General features: G+C 45.6%; 1 protein-coding gene across 1 annotated transcript in view; it reads right to left on the minus strand.

Annotated features, from left to right (window-relative positions):
- Positions 1-25,682, minus strand: part of CACNA2D3 (calcium voltage-gated channel auxiliary subunit alpha2delta 3) — a 1,102,401-nt gene that overhangs the window by 635,933 nt on the left and 440,786 nt on the right. The window lies entirely within an intron of this gene.

Consider the following 25,682-nt stretch of genomic DNA (forward strand, 5'->3'; position numbering starts at 1 on the left):
ACATTCCTCTTCATGATTTTGTGTACAGCTCATGCCCATATGGTTCAAGTTGTTGTGAACTGTGTGAGAAGATTAGCAATGATCTTTACTTTTGTATGAGCCCTGTGGCGCAGAGTGTTAAAGCTGCAGTACTGCAGTCCTAAGCTCTGCTCATGACCTGAGTTCAATCCCCAGCGATAGCTGGGTTTTCAGATAGCTGGCTCGAGGTTGACTCAGCCTTCCATCCTTCCGAGGTTGGTAAAATGAGTACCCAGCTTGCTGGGGGTAAAGTGTAGATTGCTGGGGAAGGCAATGGCAAACCACCCTGTAAAAGGCCTGCCGTGAAAACATTGTGAAAGCAACGTCACCCCAGAGTCGGAAGTGACTGGTGCTTGCACAGGGGACCCTTCCTTTTCCTTACTTTCTCCAGCATGCCTACATGTCTGCAGGCATGTATTTAGGACTAGGTTCAGACTAACCTTTCTCCATATAGGTCATACAGTGACACAGATAGGAATTTAGTGCAGACAATCAGTTATAGACACACCTGAAATTCTCTAGATCATTGAGTAGCTATAATCTATTATTGAGTAAATATTATTGAGTACAGGGCTTTCTTGGTAGCAGGAAGTCCTTTGCATATTAGGCCACACACCCCTGATGTAGCCAATCCTTCAAGAGCTTACAGGGCTCTTATTACAGGGTGTACTATAAGCTTTTGGAGGATTGGCTACATCAGGGGTGTTTGGCCTAATATGCAAAGGACTTCCTGCTACAAAAAAAAGCCCTGATTCAGTATCTAGACAGATATTCATAGTGCAGATAGGGATCCAGTTCCACCTGCTCATCTCTACCACCAACTCCAATAGAACCTCTCATGGGATCTGCATTATCTTGCATTATCTGCATAACAAGGATTTAAATAAACCCCTGAATATACAGAACTTGACTGGTTCTTACAACAATGTCAACAATGAAGAGAAGTCAGAAATTGTGGATTGCTAAGTAGATGCTTCTACATCTTCCATTTAAAAAGTTCATCCATTTGTTCCATCTGTAATTACAAGTTCCTCCCCTTAATATCTATCCTAAAGCCATCTTACTACTGTGTAAATCCATTGTCCTGAATATGTGTGGTGATGGAGAGCATTTTTTCTCTGCCTTCTCTGTGGCTCTCCTGAAATATATGAAAATAGCAAGCTGATTCACCCTTATTCTTCTTTTCCTGCAACTAATGGTACATGATTCCTTCAAGATTTCTTCTTATTACATGCTAGGAATCTCTCCCTTCCCCATAAGGACAGTGATAGCATCATTTTCTGTGGCTTTGGAATTATACTTCTGTTAATATATCTTAGTACAGTACTTTGGATAAAAGCACATCAAGCATTATCAGTGATGTCATCTTAATCTCAGGTTTTCTCAAGGGGTGCAGGTGCCAGCTCAATTCAGTTCCCCTAGCCCTTTTAATATATATATGAGATATATGGGGAAACAGGCCAACAGTTGGTGTTGGTTTTTTTGTCCCAACTGTCTGGAAGAAATTGGGAAAGGGAAGCTTCAGAGGTCTGGAGTAGACATTTAATCCCTTCCTAACTCATTTCATTTTCTTCCTCTCTCTCCTATCAACTTTTCCACCCAAGGCTTTTTGCTCCTTTCTTGTTGGTTTCTTCCCTTTTAAATGTCTATATAGAAGTTAGTATGTAAAATACTTTTATGCTGTTTGGGAGGTTACTTCCTCTGTGCTGGGAAATTTGCTTGAGGAGTAGGTACAGCCATGGAGGCAAGAGAAGCAAAATGAATTTCCAATTTCCTGTGGTACCTGCACTGGTAATGTCCAGATTAAATTACTTCAATGCACTCTATGTGGAGCTGCCCTTGAAGACTGTATGGAAGTTTCAGTTTGTACAAAATGTTGCAGTCAGAATGCTGACCAGAGTTGGTCATAGGGAACATATTACTTGAGTCTTGTTCTATCTACACTGATTCCCAATTGGCTTCTGGGCCCAATTCAAGTTATTTGTATTGCTCTTTAAAGCCCTATAGAGCTGGGGACCATCATAACTTAAGGATCACCTACTCCCATATAAATCTATCTAAGCTCTCTGGTCATCTTCAGAGGCCCTGCTTTGGGTGCCCTTGCCATCTGAAGTAGCAACCCAAGACAAGGCCTTATAGATTGTGCCACTGAAATCTGAAGCTTCATTCCCATAGGATATTTATCTGTATCCCTCTCTCACTGTCTTCTGCCAGACTCCTTTACCCGCCCCTCCCTGTTTCTGTGTTTATGCATGGATTTTTGTTTGTTTTATTGTTTAAAATATGTTATATATATTTGCATTTTAAATGTTGCTTTTAATGTTTTGATATTCAACATGGTATAGTGAACACTACCTTGGGCCCTGAGTTGGTTGGAAACGTGTGTGTGTATGTGAAATACTTTACTGCTAGGCTTGCCAATCCCCAGGTCCCAGCAGGGGTTATCCCACTTTCCCAGGCTCCTTCCAGTCAGCTAGGCGGGGGGAAGCCCTGCCTTCACAGCCACCATGTGCCTTTCTACCTCTGGAGACTTCAGACTCCACTTGGAAAGGCTTCCTCTTGGGATGGTGTGTCTGTGTCTTTAAGGCTGAATGGGAGTGGGGGCAGAACAACATGGCAGCTTCCGGTGGCTGTGAAAGCAGCCCAGCCCCTCCATTGGTTGCACAATCTTTTCAGAGGTCATTTGCATAGTAAAGGTAAACTGAACCTTTGGTTGCTCTGTGTTACTTTGAAGAAGTTGGAAGTTCAGCAGCTTGTGAGTAGAGATGCCAGTCCCCTACTTCAGAGTCATCAAAAATGGGGAGGGGGAGAAATGTCTGCTGGGCACTTCATTATTCCCTATGGAGATCGATTCCAATAGGGTATAATGGAGAATTGATCTGAACATATATGAACATATGAACATATGAAGCTGCCTTATACTGAATCAGACCTTTGGTCCATCAAAGTCAGTCTTGTCTTCTCAGACTGGCAGCGGCTCTCCAGGGTCTCAAGCTGAGGTTTTTCACACCTATTTGCCTGGACCCTTTTTTGGAGATGCCGGGGATTGAACCTGGGACCTTCTGCTTTCCAAGCAGATGCTCTACCACTGAGCCACCGTCCCTCCCACCGTCCCTCTGGGGGTATCTGGGGCTTTGGAGGGACTGTTTTTTGAGGTAGAGGCACCACATTTTCAGCATAGCATCTGATGACTCTCCTCAAAATGCTCTCCAAGATTCACAATGATTGGACCAGGGGGTCCAATTCTATGAGCCCCAAAAGAAAGTGCCCCATCCTTCATTATTTCTAATGTAGGGAAGGCATTTAAAAGGTGTGTGGTTCCTTTAAATGTGATGGCCAGAACTCCCTTCAGAGTTCAATTGTGTTTGTCACAACTTTGTCCATCGCTTCACTCCCAATGTCTCCTGGCTCCACCCCCAAAGTCCCCAGATATTTCTTGAATTGGACTTGGCAACCCTATTTACTGCAGAAGGTCAAATACTGAAGGGGCATAATATTCTGGCTGCCTCAAGTCCCATTATTTCTCACTATGGAAAAATCAGGTCTTTGGAAAGGATCCAAATACATCTGTGCTGAAAAGAATCTCTTTTTTGAATGCTGAGACTGCAAATGCATTGCCCATGTGCAGAGTGTATTTCCCTTACCATATATTAACCAAACAAATCTATCTGATTTGGTGAGATAATTTCTAGGTTAGAAGAAGTGATTTGCAGGGAAGACTAACTTAGGAATCATTCATTTTAATCATTACTGCACTGATTGATATCAGCTCCACCTATCCATCCTGAGCTTTTATAGTACAGTTATGAATCCTAAAGCCATGGAGAGTGCTTTAGCACTGCATCCAGCAGTTAAATCCATAAAACCAGGGCCATGACCGGAGGTGGAGGAGAGAAGCACAACACTGAGAAAGTGCAAACTTGGGAAATGGAAGGGAACCCTGAAAGAATCTGTTGTGGGGCTCTATTCATACAAGGATAGCTGGCTTATTATGCCCACTGTTTGTGTGCTCACTGCATTACTTTATCTTTCCAGATAGAAGTTTTCTCCCTAGGCTTCTACAGATATTTAAGTGCTGAGGTGGCATAATTCTTACAGCTTGATAGACTGCCTTGTCCAGGACCCAGCACAAATAGATAATGTGCATCCCCAAAATGATCTCATCCCATACATACAGTCAAGAAAGATAAAAATGTCTATTTTATTTCTGAACACAAATGAGCAATAGCAAAATAAGAAACTTGTAGCCTGAGCTAACCTTATTCCTGCCCCCCTTGTCTCAGTAATGTATACACATTTCTCTAACTTTCTCTATGCTTGTATATGGCATTCTCTCATTTACATTATACACATGATTTTCCAATCAGAGTACTTGCATATAAGCAACTGCTGCATATGAAAAGGCGGAACTGTTCCATTGGAGGTCTGTTCTACCTTGTTGACTCTCTCTCTCATTGTCAGATGCACATACATGCAGTCACACTTGTGATTGCACACTCTACTGAAAACACACACAAAAAAATTTTAATCAAAATTTACACTTATGATCTCCTTCTCATTCACTCACTTGTTGTGAGACCAGGCTAAGGCAAATACATGTGCAGGACAAGGGGATAATCAAGGTCGGATGTCAAGTGTGTCAAGCAACAATGTCCATTTTTATCTGCATACGGATCAGGATGTTTTTTAAAAAAACATTTTCACCCCAGTATTGTTGGTAGGAGCTCTAGCAAACTTCCCCACCCCACAGCATTCTATACATATATGAAAAGCTTGAAGAGGTAGGTCCTAGGTTACAGGCGGGGCTGGAGTACTTCTGGAATTATTTGTGATCTTTGGACTACAAAGATCTGTTCCCCTGGAAAAAATGGCAGCCTTGTAGGGCAGACTAGGACATCACATCCCTACTGAGCTCCCTCCCCAAACTCCACCTCTCCCCAGGCACCATTCCCAAATCTCAAGGAATTCCCCAAACTGGAATTAGTGACCCTAGTCTTTGTGAACAGATTAAGAAAAGGTTTACATTTAGACAGAGGTATTGTTGTATGTTGTCTTCTGTCCTGAACATCTGCAATAGATTTCTAGAAATGATTGTATGTGTAGTTGAAAGGTGGAGGAAGGAAAAATTATATATATATATATATATATATATATATATATATATATATATATATATATATATATATATATATATATATATATATATATATATATATATATATATATATATACACACTGGGTGAAAAAAATGGAAAGCAAATCCATCTGGCACTCTGACACTACATTTGAGATAGTACTCTAGGGAAAGGTGATAAAGCCTTCTTTGCTGACAAAGCAGATACTCAAGCTGCTAAGCTCTAAGAGAAAATGACTTCAATTTAATCTTGTCAATAGAGGTCAACCTTTAATATGACCTCTACAAGGTGATTCCAAATTCAGAACAGTATGTCATGTCCAAAATGTATTAGCCTAGAAACAACAAAATGATTAGTTACATTACAATAGCCACAGAACTAATGATGATCATTTTAATCATTATTGCACTGATTGCTATAAGCTCCACCTATCCATCCTGAGCTTTTCATAGATCATAGAAAGAAATCAGTTTAATGCATCTATAGAAAAGTATATGAACATTTGGGGAAGTAATGAAATAATAATATTCAATATAGCATTCACATAGTTCATTTCATGTATTCAAAGCAGCTCATATTCATTTATCCTTACAACAATCCTATAAATTATATCATATTACCATCCCCATACTATAAATGGGAAGCTGGGACTGATCATGGCTTACGATACCTAGACCTCAACTGATTGCCAGGTCTGTCGACCAGTGGGCAAAAGATGGGGTGAACTTAACAGGAGTGGGGAGGGAAGAATCCAGAAATAAATGTGACATGCCTACATCATCTGGAAGTTACACAAGCACATTGGGGATGCCAGGGATGATGCTCTGGTGTGTGGTCAAAACCCTTATCATAGAAATAGTTTCCAACCATAGCATTTTGCCCCAAAACTTGAGTGTGGTCTCCCATTGTCACCGATGTGCCTACATTCCTTCTGGGTGACATAGGTATGTTGTGTTTGTTTCTAGCTTTTTAGCTGTTTTGGGGGATGTAATTCTCCCTGGTAGCCAAATGACAAGCAGCAAACAGCACCCAAAACCAGGGAACCCACACCGGGGGCCTGACAAACCTAGTCCTCAGGCTGGGGCTGGGTCCACCATGAAGATCTTCAATCAGACTTTCACTTGTGAATATCAAACAGAATTCTCTTCCAAGGTGCACAGCCCAATTTAGATCAGGATCACAGAATAAAGAAGTAAACCACATCAGTTTTTGACCTGAAATGTCTAGGCTTCCCAATCGCCAGATCCCAGCGGGGGATCCCCATGTTTTACAGGCTTCCCCCCACCTCCAGCCAGCTGGCTGGCAGGGGAAGCCCCACCCTCACAGCCACCATGCACAGCCTTTAAAGTTGAGCAGGAAGTACTTAATAGGAAGGGTCAGCAACACAGTCCCTCGGTTTCTTATGCTTTCGTTTCAGAGCAACTAAGTGTGTGTGTGAGAGACAGAGAGCAACATAGTCCCTGTTCTTTTCAGATGTCGTTGTGGAGGAACCAGACCCAGTAAGTGTGTGTGTGTGTGTGAGAAAGAGAGAGGGTTGCCAATCCCCAGGTTTGGAGGCCCTCCCTCCCCTGCTTTAGGGTCATCAGAAAGCAGTGGGGGAGAGGGAAATGTCTACTGGGCAATTCCCTATGGAGACCAATTCCCATAGGGAATAATGGGAAATTGATCCACGGGTATTGAGGGCTCTGGGGGAGGGCTGTTTTTTGAGGTAGAGGCACCAAGTTTTCAGTATATCATCTAGTGCCTCTCCGCAAAATACCCCCCAAGTTTCAAAACGATTGGACCAGGGGGTCCAATTCTATGAGCCCCAAAAGAAGGTGCCCCTATCCTTCATTATTTCCTGTGGAAGGAAGACATTTAAAAAGGTGTGCTATCCCTTTAAATGTGATGGCCAGAACTCCCTTGGAGTTCAATTATGCTTGTCACACCCTTGCTCCTGGCTCCGCCCCCAATGTCTCCTGGCTGCACCCCCAAAGTCCCCAGATATATTTTGAATTGGACTTGGCAACCCTAGAAATGGCCCTTGAGGAACATCATTTTCTTCACTGGGGAAACCTTTGTGCACTTGACTAGAAAATGTGGGCAATGTACTGAATGGGACATAGTCCCTTAGGTCTGTTTCAGATGAGGGAAATTGATTAAGTGAAAAATAAGACCCTATCCTCATCTGCCATGGTCCTGATCCAAATAGGGCTCCTCATACTTGGGAACTGGGTTTCCAATAGGGAATTCACAAATATATGTCTGATCCTATAGACCCAAGGAAGAATGTGATGTAGTAAGGCTTTGGCTACTGCTTTGGAACAAGTAAATTCATAGTTGAATTCTGAACTTCTGAATTTTGAATTCTTCCTTCTTTTTCCTCTGCATACACAGAGTCATGACTGAAGCCTTTGTTTAGAAATCTTTAAGCTAATTCAAATTTGTGCAATTTATGAGTTGTTAGTAGAATTCCCAACCTCCAAGTGAGGCCTGGAGAATTACAACTGATAAACTAGAATGCAGGGATCAATTCCTACTGAGAAAATGGCAGTTTCAAAGGGTGAACCATGTGGCATCACATTCCAGTTGATCTCCCTCCACTTCCTGAACTCCAAGCTGTTAGGAGTTGTTTTTCTCATTAACCAGGATTCCAAACTGCGGTTTAATACTGGTTAGAATCCAGGTCTGTATGCAAGAAATACCCTTCAATTCATTAAAGCACTCACATTCAAATGACAGTTAGCTCCAGACACCTCCTCCTGCTGAAGGAAGGGCTTGGCACCTAGAAGGAGTAAGTCTTTCATCTTTCACCTTTCATCTTAAATGCACTTCAAAAATCACACATTCTGGGCACTGCCTGGTCTGCAAAATGGATCTGGTTCACATAAAATGGATGCCAGCAAACACAGGTCATAGGCATGTCTGGACAATGATTTTAGAAGGTGTAAAGTCATGGGTTTGTCTACTAATTTCTCTGTCCCCACCTTAAGACCATACATACGCAATGGTAATAATGAGTCTCCAGGAAAAGGTGTTGTTGCATCTTAAACTAAGCATTTCTCCACCTGGCCTGACCTTTCCTGACTTGTGTACCATAATTATGAAACACTTAACATGTTCCAGCCATCCCTGGTAGCTTCCCCTTCCAACCATGAGGGTCATCAAGCAATCATTAGCTACATTTATGCACAATATCATGAGTTCCTCCAGATCATTGTCAGTTCTTGAGAACCAGTGTTTCTCAACACATTGTTTTACTTCCAGCTAACCCCATCACAACATTGTTCAGAGGGCAAGCACATCTGCTTGACCTGAGGTAGCATTTTGCCCTATAACTGGGCATGTTCTGCCCCATGCAGTTTGTATGTTTTCCTGGATCTACACTGCACACTCAAGATGCTGGATGTTTTGCCTCTTCTGGATTGATAACTATAATTCCCCTAAAAACTGTCCTATTTCCTGATACTTACTATTTTCCTGTTAGCTTGTGTTAGCCTTTCCAGTGTGCATCCATCTCTGTATGTATGCATTATTTTATTAGCATTCCCTCTTTCGATAAAGCAACCTTCCTTGGTTAAGCAACTGCTTTTTGTTTCTCAAAGTTTCTCTAAGGGAAAAAAATCCCTATAAACTCCGATAGGAGGATCTCACTAGATTACACTCACAAGTTCTGTCTCCTTGCTAATTCCTCCCAACACAACAGGAAACCACCCCTTTAGGGCATTTGGGGTAACAACACAACAACCTGGTCTTAGATTGAAGGCTTTGTGTCTTCCCTTATGAACAGTCCTCATCACTGCACAATAAATAACAGCATTAACATTCTATTCTGCTTTTGCAAACACATTCACAATAATTATATTTTATTGGTTTTAAATTGTAATTATATATCTGAACTGATTGTTAGCCGCCCTGAATCCGCTTGCAGAGCGGACGGGATAGAAATAGAAATAAATAAATAAATAAACACGGCTAATGTTGTTTTCAGCGTTTAATTACAAACAAAACCTTACAAATAATGTAATGAGAAAATGTGCTGTCTCAAGGTGAAAAAAGAAACATTTTAGTCTTCCTGTAATTCACAAAGTTTCAGGAACATTTTCTGAGACAGGAGATTTAGGAAATGTGGACTATTCTTGTATGTGCTGTAGCCTACTCAAATCCCTATTTAATATATTTCTTTTCCCAAATGTAAAAATAATAATTTTGTCTTATAGCTTACAAAGAAGAGATTTATATAGGTAGGAAGTTAGTTTAACTCATCTAAGACTTTCACATGATATATACTTTAGGGATAATAGCATAGGGCTGGATTGCTCAGGGGACAAATAGATTACACAGAGAGGGAGAGAGAAAGAGAGATACATACATATATGCATATATAAACATATACATACATGCATACACATATATTGCTGGAAGGGTTTTATGCAAACACATGTGCTTACATATGTAGTTATGTGCACCAACAACCCCTGCAGTTGCATAGAATTTATGGTACATTTGTAGGTGACAGTGAATGCAGTATGATGTCAAATTGTAACATGGTGCTTTACCTTCATAAGGTAAAATCATTTTGTAGAATGGAAAGAGTACATGTTCATTGTGAGTACACTCATTACATATTGAAGGAACCAGAAATTGGAATAGATGAAGATAGGCTAACAGCTGGTCAGATATGAATCCATAGATGGCTTTTTGGTGAAAACTCTGACCTCTCAACCTCCCATAGTACAGTAGCCCTGACCTATATAGCAGTTTATTTATTTAGATGTTTATCCCCCACTTTTCTCCCCAATGGAGCCAGAAACTGACTTCCAACATTGAGAAGAAGAAGATGATGATGATATTGGATTTATACCCTGCCCTTCACTTCAGAGCAGCCCTGTGGTACAGAGTGTTAAAGAAGCAGTACTGCAGTACTGAGGTCTGAACTCTCTGCTCACAACCTGAGTTCTATTCCGGTGGAAGCTGGATTCAGGTAGCCAGCCCAAGGTTGACTCAGTCTTCCATCCTTCCAAGGTCAGTAAAATGAGTACCCAGCTTGCTGGGGGGGAAGTGTAAAAGACTGGGGAAGGCAATGGCAAACCACTTTGTAAAAAGTCTGTCATGAAAACGTTGTGAAAGCAACGTCACCCCAGTCAGAAACAACTGGTGCTTGCTCAGGGGATCTTTCCTTTTCTTTTCCTTCACTTCAAAGTGAAGTATCAGAGTGAGTATCAGAGCGGCTTACAAACTCCATTCCCTCCCCCTCCCCACAACAGACACCCTGTGAGGTGTGGGGTGTCACGTTCTCAGGGTGCAGGCAGGCAGGAGTCCAAAGCCAGTCCAAGGTCAAAATCCAGGAAGTCAAGCAGGAGCCAAGTCATGAAATACTCGTACTGGGCATAGCGGGTCCTGAAAGCCATCTTCCATTTGTCTCCTGTGCGCATCCACATCAAGTTGTACTTGCCCCGGAGGTCCAGCTTGGTATAGACCTGGGCCCCCTTAAGGTGATCCAGTAGTTCTGGGATCAGTGGCAAAGGGTAGTGGTCCCGGGCAGTGATTTTGTTCAGGGCCTGGTAGTCATTGCAGGGCCGGAGCTCGCCGCCCTTCTTCTTGACAAAGAGAACAGGGGCAGACAGCAGGGACGTGGATGGCCAGATGAAACCCCATTCTAGGTTTTTGGCGAGGAAGTCCTGCAGGGCTGCTAGCTCCGGTTTGGACATGGGGTAAAGCCACCCCATAGGCAGGGGTGCCCTTGGTACCAAATTGATGGCGCAGTCATAAGGCCAGTGCAGGGGGAGCTGGTCAGCCCCCTTTTCCTCAAAGACATCGGCAAAGTCTGTGTAGGTCAGAGGAAGTAGAGGAGCAGCAGTCAAGGTGGTGGCAGCCAGGGTGGCCGACCGGGCCTGGTGAGGACAAGGGTCCTTGAAGCTCAGCTTTCTCTGTACCCAATCCACTAGGGGGGTGTGCTTTACAAGCCAGGAGAGTCCCAGAATGAGGGGAAAGCGGGGCATTCAAGCAACATCAAATTGTACTTGCTCATGATGGTGTTGGATCTGGAGTGTGGCCGGATGGGTCTCCTGGGTCACCGAACTGGAGCGGAGGAGGCGCCCGTCAATGGCTTTCACCAGGGTCGGGGTGTCTTTGTCCTGCACCAGGATCTGGTGTTGCTTTACAAAGGCCACATCGATGAAGCAGAGGGTGGCCCCAGAGTTGATCATGGTGTAGACGAACAGCCAGCACCCGTCTGGCAAGCCAAGTGTGACTGGTACGAGGAACGGGCCCTGGGTGGTAACATAGGGTTCAGGGAACCCGGCTAGGTGCCCCAAGTTGGAGAGTCCACTCAAACTTGGGGTTGGTCTTTTACTGGTGGTGGTGGCATGGCACTGGACTGGGTGTGCTTGGCGGGGCAGCCGGAAGAGAAGTGCCCCACCCCCCCACAGTACAGGCAGAGATTCTGTGAGCTTTTTCCTCAGGGGTGAGCTGCGGCTGTGCAGCCCAAAGTTGCATGGGCTCAGGGTCATCAGTCTCAGGAATGGTGTGCATCGGGTTGTCACCATTGCTAGGTGGTGGGGCAGATGAGAGGGACAGGTGCTGCTTTGCGCTTGGCAGCAGTTTTCCAGGCGGCCATCAATGCGGAGACACAGCGTGATTAGGCCTTGCAGTGTGGCCGGTCGGTCTACTCATGCCAGCTCATCAAGGACTTCGTCAGCCAGCCCCGCCATATACTGGTGCATAAGGGCAGCCTCATTCCAGGCCAGGTCTTGGCCCAGAAGCTTGAACTCGGTTGAGTACTGAGAAACCAAGTCCCTACCCTGCTTCAGAGTCTGGATCTTCCAATTGGCAGTGGCTGCTTGCTGGGGGTTAGCAAAGGCTACCGCCATATGATCCAGAAAGCCCTGGTAGTCAGTCAGGAGAGGTGATGGGGCTAGAAGCAAGGGGTAGCCCCTTTAGCTGCCTGCACCTTTAAGAGGCTGACAGTGAAGCATACCTTGGTCTTGTCATTGGGGAAGTCTCTGGCATGTAATTCAATATACAGTTTGCACTGTGCCAGGAATGCAGGAAACTCCTCCACCTTCCCAGTGAACTTCTCTGGAGGAAGCACCAGGCACTTGGGTGGGGCAGCGACAGTGGCTTGCTGCTGCTGTTACAAGTGAGCCTCCATTTGAGTGATGTGCTGTACTTGAGTGAACAAAGCTGCTAGCTGCCCAGAGCCTCCGCTTGCCTCCTCATCCATCTTGTGGAGTGAGTGTGTGGGTGGAAGCAATTTTTCATGTTCTCAGGGTGCAGGCAGGCAGGAGTCCAAAGCCAGGTCAAAGTCCAGAAAGTCAAGCAGGAGCCAAGTCACCAATGCAGAATCACAAACCGGAATCAGAAGTCAATGTCCAAAAGCCAAAAGGTCAGGGTGCCAAGGAAATCAAGCAGGTTAGGATCAGGAAGGAGTGTGGATGCAAGCCACAGAATGGACTTGTTGCTTCCACAAGGCTACCAGGTCCTGGGTTGGAGTTATTTGAGAGTCTCAATCAGCTTGCTCCCTGGGTGGCAGTGACTCTGCTAGAACTCAGGGCTGAGAGCTCTGAAGCATCAGTGTGCCTCATGTCTTCACTCTGAAAGTTCTTTCTGGAGCCTGCTTCGAACTCTTGAGATGGGAGGAGGAGAGCTTGGAGGAGATTGATCCTCAACAGCTGACACTGGTGCCTGGAGAGTGATTGATGGGTCAGCTGCTGTTTGTTCAACTGAGAAACTGGCTGGCAACTCTTCCAGGTCTGTTAACCCTTCCAGCTCCTCCTTGTCAGGGCTCATGATATTGGGGGGGGGGGCTGAGAGAGTTCCTTTGAGAACTAACTGCTCTTGAGAGAACAGCTCTGAGAGAACTTGTGACTGACCCAAGGTCACTCAGCAGATGCATGTGGGGATCAAACCTGGTTTTCCCAGATTAGAATCAGTGCTCTTAACCACTACACCAAACTGGCTCTCAGAGACAGTGACTATCCAGGGTCCCCCAGTGAGTTTAATGTGGCAGATTGGGGATTGGACCCCGAGTATCCCAGATCATAACCTGACACTCTAACCATTACACCACACTGGCTTGAGCTACTGTCTACAAGGAAAAAAATCTAATTTTCAATGAACCAATCATCTACTTTAGGATAAAAATAATATTTTGGTAGTATTGGCATAATATTGGAATACTACAGGTTTCATGGTTTCTGCTACTGAATTAATAGCTTTATAATATGGCACAATATTTAGATGCTTTAAGTCTTGGGAATGAATAGCTAATTGTTGTATACAGCTATACACATAAAATCAACCCTTCATTCCCAAGAGATGGGAATCAGCCTCATTTCTTCCCATTTTAGCATTCCTCACAAGGTCATTATGAGTATAAAACTGAGAACAGGAGAACTATATATGCTGGTTTAAGCTTTGTGGAACATTGCTCTAGTTGCCCTGGCAGCCAGTGCTTACTACAAAACTTATGAAAAACTTTGTCTTTCTCTTGCTTCTCCCTGAAATATGTGCCAACTGGAGTGAGATTTCATGACCACAAATGCAATGTAACAGAAGATACTGATGACACCAAAATCACAATGATAATCTCCTTTGGAAAAATCTGTCAAGTACTTATTAAATAAGGATAGAGTGAATGGACGCTCCCCTAATGATATATAGCCATGGTTTCCAGTTTCTGTCACCCTCTTATGACCTCCTCTCACATTTGTTTGGAATAACAAATTTAATTTAAGAAAACCGTGAGAACATATACTGCAAGAATAATCACAGCACTTACAATATTCAAAACAAATGTGATAAATGTGTACACCAATGGATAAAAGCATGGGGTAGGGAGTAACTGCATTTGGAAATAAAGAGAAAGACAAAGAGATCTTGAATGACTGCATATAAATCCATTGATATAATTTATGGCTCTCCTGTGAAATGTAGCAATCAGATCAGCTAAACTACAAGCCAAATAACAAGACTCCAATTATGAGTTAATTTTTTTTAAAAGTGACTGGAGTTATAGAATTTTGAAAAAAGAAAAACAAATGGAACTGTCTAATGGAATTGTTTGAAGAATATCAGAAAGAACCTTTCAAATCATGACCAGTACATTCCAGAAACAAACATGCTGAGATTTTCCAGTATTTTTAATATATGAGCTGTCAATTTGCCAATCCAATATCCCAAAAACTTGCCTCCAAAGGTTTGTTATTAATGTCAAATGTTATATGTTGACTGTATGGTTAATATTCATTTTAGGTTTTCCTTCTTTATAGGTCTGTTGTTTGATGTAACACAGCCATATCCATTGAGCCTTTCATACTGAACTATAGCAAATCTGCATGGAACAAAACAGAAATAGCCTTTTTCTCCCAGGTGATTTGCATATATGCCTAAAACCATGCTGAGGCGTATTTGTACATTACAGAAATAAATGAAATATTTCACTGAATAACAAATGAATAGGTGATGTATTTTATCTAAAATTTGATTGAAACATCTATGACTGGGACATCTATTGCTCCAAGCTTGAGCAATCTGAGAGAGTCAAATGAGCATATAAATAGGACAGAAGTAAATTATAATTTATCAAAATTTACCAGAGAAAAAAATTCACAACATCTCATTAGCTATTTTATTATATTACCTATTGTACAGAATGTGAGGGAAATAAACTGCTATATTAAAAAAAACCTGAAATGCCTATGCTGTGAGCCGCCCTGAGTCTGCTTCAGTGGGGAGGGCGGGATACAAATCAAATAAAATCAAATAAATAAAAATAAAACCATTTACTGATGTGATTTCTGAGCTGTAGACTTGCCATTGTACACCAGAATTATGATTAGACTGTCAACAGTTAAAACTGTATCAAATCTGCTAAATTTGTAATTCAGGATTTTCAAAATAAATTAACAGCACCCATTGTCTAGTACCAATATTTATGGCACTTTCCATCTATTTTAAATCAAAATTGGATAATGCTTCTGGGCTTAACTTTTAATTTGAAAACAACGCAGATGACTGATGAAATGTTGCTGTTTTGTTCACTGACAGTGATGAAAACTGGCGTTAATTTTAATAAGCATCTCATGTGTCAAGAAAAATGTGTAGGAGTACTTCAGACAAAGAGAAGTGGCATGCTTTGGAGGGGGCATGCTTAAAAATCAGCAACCTCAGCCTCATTTCTCATTTTGAGTGCCAGACTAGAAACCTAGAAAGCTTTACCCCACTAACAGAATTCAGAGGTAAGTTATGTCCATTCATTTTTACTCATGCTCATTTTTCATTGGATTTCAACTGACCCCATCAAAACTGCCCAGGACATTGTATTTATTTAACAACATTTTATTTATTACAAATATTTTTACACATACACCCTTTCTCACAGCCAACTGGGAATGAAGACAAAATCCTCAAAGCTATAAAGCATTTAATTTTTTTTTTAAAAAAAAAACACAAAGCTTCAAAATGTGAAATTTAAATTTGTAGACAAATGCAACTTCAAGTAATAATTTATTACTGGACAATTTAAAAAAAATAAATTGCTGTACTGAGCTTACATAGGACTGCACTGTATAATACGTTCACAGGAGGGGAAATGTAGTGGATCTCCAAAGAGAAAAGATAAGAATTCTATGAAGCTTTAGCTGAGCCAGCTAGCGTTAGAGTTGCCAGGTCCAACTCAGGAAATTTCTGTGGACTTTGGTAGTGGAGCCAGGAGCAAAATTGTGACAAGTACGATTGAACTCCAAAGGAAGTTCTGGCAATCACATTTAAAGAGACTGTGCTCCATTTCAATGCCTCTCCTTCACTGAAAATAATGGATGATGGGGGCATTTTCTTTTGGTGCTGATAGAACTGAACCCTCTAATCCAATCTTTTTGAAACTTGAGGGGGGGGGCTGAGGAGAAGAACCATCTGCTATGCTGAAAATTTGGTGCCTCTACCTCAAGAAACAGCCCCCCAGAGCCCCAGATACCCATGGACTGATTCTCCACTATACTTATGGAGTCTCCATAGGGTGTAATGGAGTGCCCAGCAGACATTTCCTACCCTTCCCCACTTTCTGATAACCCTAAAGTGGGAGGTTGGCCTCTAATCCAGGGAGTCCCCTCCTTCCAACTGGGGATTGGCAAGCCTAGCTAGGGCTCATGGGCCCCACTGAGGACTCTCTAAGCTCTCTGGTGTTTGAGTAGGCTGATTCTTCCCTATACCACCCTCATTGCTTTTAATCAACTTTCAGATACTCTCAACGTAAAGTTCTTTTTTTGGAGCATTTTCAGTCAGGAAGTGATTAAGGGATTGTTCTTCATTTAGCTAATTAGGAATTCATATTTTTCGGCATACCCATGGAGTCCCCCTGAGGAGGTAAACAAAGTAGTGTTGTTTCTGAGGATGGCCCAGTTTCAGCCATTCATATTGTAGTGTATCAGTAAATCATATGCGACCAGGCGCAGGGGCAACTGGGCCGTCCCAGAAGCCCCAGCGCAGGGCGCGAATCTCCCCGCCTATCAACAGCTGTGGCGGGAAGTTCAACGGGTCAGGATTGGCCTGACCAACCCTGTAGGTTGTACCGGGGATTGTATATAAGTGGGACCCGGCCCGCGTGTTCCTTCTCTTGCAACGTGCTCCTAATAAACCATGTTGCCCTACTCTCGTCTCCGCTTCGAGTACGTTACACTGGCGACGAAGGTGGGATTCTAGCCCTATCGGCTACGACGGAGATCTTGGGCAACGAACGACCGGTCACGACCGCCGCCGCCACCATGGCCAACCAGGGCGGAATCACCGGCTACCTCGAGGCCTTCGACCCTGCTAATCTAGAGGGCTGGGAGTCCTACTCGGAACGGGTCGAGTTCTACCTCCGGGCCAACAAGGTCACTGACGCCGGAGCAAAGAGGGATGTTCTCCTGAGCGTGTGCGGGCCTGCCACGTTCGAGATCGCAAAGGGTCCCGCCTGGCGGAGAAATCCTACGAGGAGATCATCAGACTCCTCACGGGCCACTTCTTGCCGCAGCCCTCACGGGTGGCTCGCAGATTCCTGTTCCACAGGAGGGACCAGGCGGCAGGAGAATCGGCCGCCGACTATCTGGCAGCCCTCCGCAAGATTGCCGGGAACTGCAACTTCCCCCAGCTGGAAGACACCCTGGCCGACCGGTTCACGTGGGGCCTCCGCGACGAGAGGCTCCAGCAGAAGCTCTTCGCCAAAGAGGAGCTCACCCTCCAGAGCGCCTTCAGCGAAGCGGTGGCGTTCGAGAGGACCTCCAGGACCTTTCCCAAGACCCGGTCCGACGCCGTCCACCACGAGGAGCTGGACCACGACAGCATGGAGGAGAGAGAAGCCTACCAGCTGCGTCGCCCCGCCGGCCCACCCAACAGAGCGGCCCAACGCCCCCGAGCGGCCGATCGACCACCAGCGTCGGAGAGGGTTCCGGCTACCAAGTGCGCCAGCTGCGGCGACTCCCACGATCGGAGAGACTGCCAGTACCGGACCTGGGACTGCCGGAGCTGCGGGAAGACCGGCCACATCGCCAGGGCTTGCCGGGCCAAGCTCAACCGCCGGAGGCCGACCACGCACCACGAGTCAGCGGAGTCCCACTCAGCAGACTCCACGTCCCTACAGGTACTGAACTTGCCCCTCGCCACCCCCGATAAAATTAAAGTGGCAGTCCTCATCGAAGGAAACCCCTGCCAAATGGAGGTGGACTCAGGTTCCTCCATTTCCCTCATAGCGGAGGAGACCCTGAGGGAACTGTGCCCCCGGCAGCGGCTGCAACTACGGCCGGCGAACTTCATACTCCGGGACTTTCAGAAGAACCCGGTGCAAGTTGCGGGGTGGGCGCGGGTGCAAGTCGAGAGGGGGTCCTTCTACGGGCCGCTGGACATCCTGGTGGTAAAGCGCCAACTTGCCACCCTGCTAGGGCTGGATTGGTTCAAACCCTTGGGAATACGCGTGGAGGGGGTGGGGCAAACCTTAACGCCCAGCGGGTTCGGGGAGATTTGCAAAGAGTTCCCCGAAGTATTCGACGGGTCCCTGGGAAGCTACAAGGGGCCGGCCATCTCACTGCCCCTAGACCCCACGGTCAGGCCGATTCGGCTCAAGGCAAGGAGGGTTCCGTTCGCCTTGAAGCCCAAAATAGAGGCCGAACTAGACCGCCTTACAGCCCAGGGAGTCCTGGAGCCCGTGGACTACGCCCCCTGGGAGACCCCCATCGTAACCCCACTTAAATCTTAATATATAAATCTTAATATAAATAAATTAAGCCAAACGGGGAGGTGCGGATCTGTGCAGACTACAAATGCACGATAAACCGGGCACTGCAGGATAACCCCTACCCAGTGCCGGTGGTGAGCCACGTCCTGGCTGCCCTCGCGGGGTCTAAAATCTTCGGGAAGCTGGATCTGACCCAGGCCTACCAACAGCTCCCGGTAGACACTAAGACGGCCGAGGCCCAGACGATAGTAACGCACAGGGGGGCCTTCCGGGTGAGGAGGCTACAGTTCGGGGTAAGCGTCGCTCCGGGGATCTTCCAGAGTATAATGGACGCTCTCCTTAAAGGGATCCCCGGAGTCCAGCCGTTCTTCGATGACGTTTTAGCCGCCGCCCCAGACCCCGAAGAATTCGGCAACCGCCTAAGAGAGGTGCTCCGCCGGTTCCAGGCTGCGGGGCTCAAAGTCAAGAGGGAGAAGTGCCTGCTGGGGGTGCCGCGGGTGGAGTTCCTGGGGTTCGCCGTGGACGCAGCGGGAATCCACCCCATGGAAGAAAAGACACGGGCCATCGTGCAAGCTCCGGCCCCCACCTGCAAAGCGGAGCTACAAAGCTTCTTGGGGGTCCTTAACTTTTATCACTCTTTCCTCCCCCACAAGGCAGCCCTGGCAGAGCCCCTTCACCGCCTACTGGATAAAAAAGCCCCTTGGGTTTGGGGCAAACGACAAGCCGCCGCGTTTCAGGTGGTCAAGGACGTTCTGGTGTCCAACGCGGTGCTCCACCATTTTGACGAGGGCCTCCCCGTCATCTTGGCTTGCGATGCGTCGCCGTATGGGGTGGGAGCAGTCCTGGGGCACCAACTCCCGGACGGGAGGGAGGTGCCGGTAGCGTATTACTCCCGCACGCTGACACCGGCAGAGCGCAATTACGCGCAGATAGACAAGGAGGCTCTGGCGATCGTGGCGGGGGTCCGCAAGTTCCATGAGTATCTGTATGGGCGGAGGTTCACCATAGCCACGGACCACAAGCCCCTCTTAGGTCTGCTGGCCCCAGATCGACAAACCCCCCAAATCCTGTCACAGCGCGTGTTGAGGTGGAATCAATTCCTCAACTCCTACACTTACACACTGGTACACCGGGCCGGCAAGGCTATGGGTCACGCTGACGCGCTCAGCCGCTTGCCGCTCCCGGAAACGGGTCCAGACCCCGCCCCCGCACACCAGGTCATGATGATGGAAAGCCTCCCAGAGCCGCCCCTTCACGCAGCGGAGGTCGCCAAGGCCACCCAGAAACATAAGACACTTGCACGGGTGCTCGACTGGGTGGTGAGGGGGTGGCCAGAGGGGAACATGGGGGAAGATTTCAAACCCTATAAGGTCAGGAGGGAGGAACTAGCGGCCCACAAGGGGTGCCTACTATGGGGTAGTAGGGTGGTGATTCCGCCCCCGCTGCAAAGACGCGTTCTAGAATCCCTCCATGAGACCCACCCGGGCATAGTGCGTATGAAGGCCCTAGCCAGAAGCTACGTCTGGTGGCCGGGAATGGACGGGGAAATAGAGAGTTGGGTCCGCAGGTGCCAGACGTGCCAGGAGTCGCGGCCCGAGCCTCCCAGCGCCCCCGCCACTAGGTGGGAGTCCACCAGGAAACCATGGTCGAGACTCCACCTCGACTTCGCGGGGCCATTCCAGGGGCAGATCTTCATGATAATTGTGGACGCCTACACCAAATGGCTCGAGGTCATCCCCGTAGGGTCCACCTCGTCCGCAGCCGCAATCCGAGCACTACGCAGGGTCTTAAGCACACACGGTATCCCGGACACCATAGTCTCGGACAACGGGACCGCTTTCACGTCCGCAGACTTCCAGGCGTTCCTCCAGCGATACCTTATTAGGCACATAAGGTCGGCCCCCTTCCACCCAGCCACCAACGGTCAGGCAGAGCGGATGGTCCGCACCACCAAGGAAGCCCTGGGCCGTATTGTACAGGGAGACTGGGACCACCGATTAGCGGCATTCCTATTTGACAATAGGATCACCCCCAACCCGGTCACCGGGGTTAGCCCGGCCGAGCTCCTCATGGGACGAAAGCTCATAACCCGGCTGGACAGACTACACCCTGACCGGGCGTCAGACACCCGCGAGAGCCCCGAGGTCCGGGACACAGTCAGGGGTTTCTTCGCGGGCGACCCGGTTTACGCCCGAAACTACGCAAGGGGGCCCAATTGGGTGGCGGGCCGAGTGCTACGAGTCACCGGGTCCCGCCACTATGACATATCAACTGAGGGGGGCCAGGTACTACGGCGGCACATAGACCAATTGAGGCGCCGCACGCTACCAGAGGAACTGGCGGACACAGAAGAGGCAAGCGCCGGGGAGGAGCTCGCCGGGGACCGACCGGGGGACGCGGCCCCATCACCCCTAACACCGGCCCAGGGAGCACCGGAACCGCCAGAGCCCGAAGGTGCCGAAGAACCAGTCCGGCCGCCACCGTCCGCACCCGGGGCCCCCGCAGCATCAGATGCGGTGGCGGCGCCTCCCCCACAGGACCTCCTCAGACGGTCCACCAGGGAGCGCCGACCTCCCGCATATCTGCAAGACTATGTTCATTAACCAGGGGGGGAGGGGTGTAGTGTATCAGTAAATCATATGCGACCAGGCGCAGGGGCAACTGGGCCGTCCCAGAAGCCCCAGCGCAGGGCGCGAATCTCCCCGCCTATCAACAGCTGTGGCGGGAAGTTCAACGGGTCAGGATTGGCCTGACCGACCCTGTAGGTTGTACTGGGGATTGTATATAAGTGGGACCCGGCCCGCGTGTTCCTTCTCTTGCAACGTGCTCCTAATAAACCATGTTGCCCTACTCTCGTCTCCGCTTCGAGTACGTTACACATATAAAGGCCAGCCAGTCTGCTATTAGATTATAATAATAGGTAGGTTTCCCTTTCATTAGTAACAGTTTAAATGTAATAGTTTAAAGGACAAGGTGGTGATTGCAGTAGGGTTGCCAACTTCAGGTTCTGAAATACCTGAAAATTTAAGGGTAGAGTTTGAGGAGAGGGAAGCCTCAGTACAATATAATGCCTGACCTCTATAGTTTGAAGAACCGTTGTAATTGTGGGAGATCTGCAGGTCACACCTGGAAGCTGGCAACTCTAAAATGCTAAATAAGAACCCAAACTTTCAACCAAAGCTTTATCAACACTCAGGTCAATCTGATATTTATTTGGTGATCAGGAATTCACTGACAAACATTTCAACAAGAGCAAGATGCAACAAATGAAGGCAAGATGTACAAAGGAAAGTTAAGTTCTTTGTGCAAGTAGTGTAGTGCACTGCAACTTATATAATAATGCATCTTAAAGACTAATAAAATGTGTGATAGGTTATGATGAACTTTTGTGAGTCACTGCTCACTGAATCTGAAAGGTATCTGAAGAAGTGAGCAATGACTCACAAAAGCTCACACCCTAGCACAAATTTTGTTAAGTCTTTAAGGTGCGCTGGACTTTTACCCTGTTCTATACCCTCTTTAATGCAATGAGTTAGAAGGAGGGGAGGGTTGAACTGCAACACGCCTCCCCAACAACATAGCCCAGGTCACACACTGCAAAATAGTCTCCCATTGTTTTGCATTTCAGGAATCAAAGACAGATCCAGGTGGGCAGCCATGTTGGTCTGAAGCAGAACAAAGTCTGAGTCTAATGGCACCCTTAAGACCAACAAAGTTTTGATTCAAGGTATGAGCTTTTGTATGCACATACGCTTCTTCAGATACAAAGATCAAAGAATTTGTGCATCTTACTGGTGATAGGAAACAAAAGATGGAGTCACAGACAGGGAAGTTCCTGCATGGTCTAGGCAGTGGTAACAATAAATGGTCTCAGTAGCAGCAACATTTTCGTTCAGTCCTTGACTTATTTGGGGAATGGGCAGTTCCCTAACTGTAGCAACAGAAGCTGCAATAGAAGCCTGACTCCATTCCCCCCACTTGCTGTTCATCTAAGATAAGGGCAGGCTGATGCAGGAAGAATTTTCTTTAGTATGAATTGGCTTTGCTCCCTTTCCATTGTCACAGTGTTTTTACTGATGGGTTATGGGGCACTATGATATCTCTGTTGTCTCTGAACATCTGGAATCCTCTACTGCAGAAGAAACAGCCTAATGGATAAAAAGAAATGATTCTGATAAAGGTATAAACAGTGAACAACCTTTTTGGTGATTATTTGTGGAATATTTTGGAAGCTTCCAAAAACTGCCTTTAGCACAGAAATATCCACATGTAATACAACCGTAATTAGAGCAGCAAGAGCAAGATGCATATAATTCTTTAAATGATGCACTGTGGTTTCCTCCATGGTTAGAACATTCTTTAAAAATACAATTCTATTAGGTCTATATTTTCAGTATGTCATAAATTTGTCTAAGCTAAACCCTGAACTTTCCCCCAATACATTCATATATTATTATAATGAACAAAACAATTCCCTGGAGATTTTCACTGTTATAGGAATTTAGAATGATTCATCTAGGGATTTCATGGATCAATCATTTATCAACATAAACAGCAGCAGAACGGACAGAAGGTGGTTCAGCAGGAAGCTTGGGGAAAGAACTTCAGTCACCTTTCACGTACATCACCACCTTGCTGCAATCAGGAAGGGTCAAAAGGAATCAGAGCTGCCAGTCAACAGTTTAGTGAGAGTGAAGAAGCTGTATCCTTGCCCCCAACTGCTAACCTCTATGGAGTGAGTATGAAGAAGAATGTAACAACTGAATCAGTACACTTGGGAGAAGACTTAGTAACCATTATCTGAATTGTTTACTGAATTGTAAACTACTTTGACAGCCAATTTGGCAAAAAGTGGGACAAGGTAAAAAGGTAAAGGTCCCCTGTGCAAGCACCAGTTGTTTTCAACTCTGGGGTAATGTTGCTTTCACAACGTTTTTACAGCAGACTTTTTATGGGGTGGTTTGCCATTGCCTTCCCCAGTCATCTACACTTTCCCCCCAGCAAGCTGGGAACTCATTTTACCGACCTTGGAAGGATGGAAGGCTGAGTCAACCTGGAGCCGGCTACCTGAACCAGCTTCTGCTGGGATCGAACTCAGGTCATGAGCAGAGGGCTCCGAAGGCAGTACTGCAGCTTTACCACTCTGTGCCATGGGTCACAAACAAATAACAAACTGCAGGTATTTCAACACTTCTATTTAGTATGTCAAGGACCTAATAAACCTACAAAGGCTTGTTACTTGAAACACTAATGCTATATATTTTTTAAAAAAACAGAAGGAACTAGGAATCCAAGTTCCACTAAATACCTGGCAACAGATTTGGAAAAACACTTTTGGAAATCTAATACCATCAAATTTGAGGGAAATCTATTTAAAATATGCCACCAATGGTATTTAGCACCATATAAATTGAACCTGATTTACAATTTGAGTAATGATTGCTGTTGGCATTGTGGGAAAGGCCAGCAGGCAGATTTTTGCACAGTTTTGGAACCGTAGAAAGATAGATTCTGGAGAATTGTTGTATTCCATACTAAACAGGATATAAAATTTCCAAAGATCTGTTGTACATATTATTAAATTATCTCAGAGAAGAAATTGGCATGGAAGTAGTAATAAATTTATCAACAACTGTAATTTTAGTCAGAGTAGTTTTACAGAATTATTGTCACAATGTCAAAAAGTACATAACAAAAATGTGTCTGAGAAGGATATACTATGCAAAACAAATTTATACAGAAACAGGTAGCATTGCCACTATTTCGGAAAGGTAGATTTCAGGATGATATTAGGATTTACACACATTTTTCTTTAATATGGCAGTAGATATCCTCCACCCCTTTTATTAGAATGTTTTTCTGTAATTCTTCATTAGGGATGAGCATGAATGAGAAAAATACAGTTCATGTTGGCCAACTGAAATCTGGAGGTTCATTTGCAAGCCAAATTGGTTTGTGGCCCCACAAACCCCATTGAAAATGACCACAGTCCCTTTAAATGGTGTTTACAGAAAGCTCAAAAAGCAGCTGAGCTCCCCGCCACTCAGCTGTTTTGTTTTTTTGGATGGTCACTTTAAAGGAATTGCACAACAAAGTCTGAAAAACAGCTGAGAGATGGGGAAGTACTCCCAGCCACTCAGCTGTTTCCCTTTCTCATGGAAATTCATGGAAGTTCATGGTGGTAGACACATCACAAATTTTGGTTCCCAAACCATGAACAGGTGATGAATTTTGCTTCGTGGCTCAGTTTATGCCCATTCTTATTCTTTGTTAGTATCTGTAAACCCATGCCAGCCCACTCCAAGGCTGATGAGTGATAGCCTGTCCATGATGTCCTGGTGTGTCTACTGATGACATCAGCTACCAAAATCATTGGCCCACAAGGGAATTTGTAATACATGGCAGCTGAGGAAATGAGCCACAGTCAGGACAAGAGCTATGGGTGGAGCTGTTGACCTCACTAAAGAAGGGTGGACCGAGGTGCTAGCTCAGATAGAGGGACTGAGAAACTGGGTAAAGAACTATAGAAAGACCATCAGGCTCTTGTTTCACTAGGGAAGGAAGATGAGAGGAACACTGTAGCCTGCCTGAGAAAAAGTATGCCAAGGGGTTGGTGTGGGAATTACATTGTTTATTTATTGATTATTCAGAACATGTGCATGCTGTTTCTGCAGAGACCTGCTTGAGGAAGCTCACAAAATAAAAATAAAACAATTCAGCCTACCCACAGATAGTCCAGGGACAAGTTGATCTTCCCATACACACAATGTTGTGGATAAGAAGAGCAGCAACAACACCCCCACCCCTGCCCGACTTTAAAGAGCCACAAATAAATTAAAGCAGGGAGAATACACCACACATGTCTTTATACTTCATATTGCATTTTTCATATCTTACTGCTCTTTACGTGTTCTATAGATATACAGTACAATCTTGTAAAGACACTGAAGGCAATAAAAGACCTCACATTAGATGAACTGACTCAATAAAGGATGCCATGGCCATCAGTTTGCAAAATCTGAACAAGACTGTTAATGATAGAAGATTTTGGAGATCATTAATTCATAGGATCGCCATATGTCAGAAGCAACTTGATGGCACATAACACACACATGCATAAAAAGAATAGCTATTCATTAACACCCTGTAACTATCCTATCAAACTTACTCAAAGTAATAAAATAATACCCTTTCCCACACTTTCCATTAATGTTTCTGGGCTAACTGAGAGCTGTGATCTGTGTTAGTAGATAAGAGTGTAGATTCATTAGTGTTCGTTACTGTAATAATCCTGAGTATCAAGTCTCTCCACATACTAACACCTCTCTCTATCTCCCCCT

The sequence above is a fragment of the Heteronotia binoei genome, chromosome 5 (genome assembly GCF_032191835.1).
Source record: "Heteronotia binoei isolate CCM8104 ecotype False Entrance Well chromosome 5, APGP_CSIRO_Hbin_v1, whole genome shotgun sequence".
Taxonomy (NCBI): Eukaryota; Metazoa; Chordata; class Lepidosauria; order Squamata; family Gekkonidae; genus Heteronotia; species Heteronotia binoei.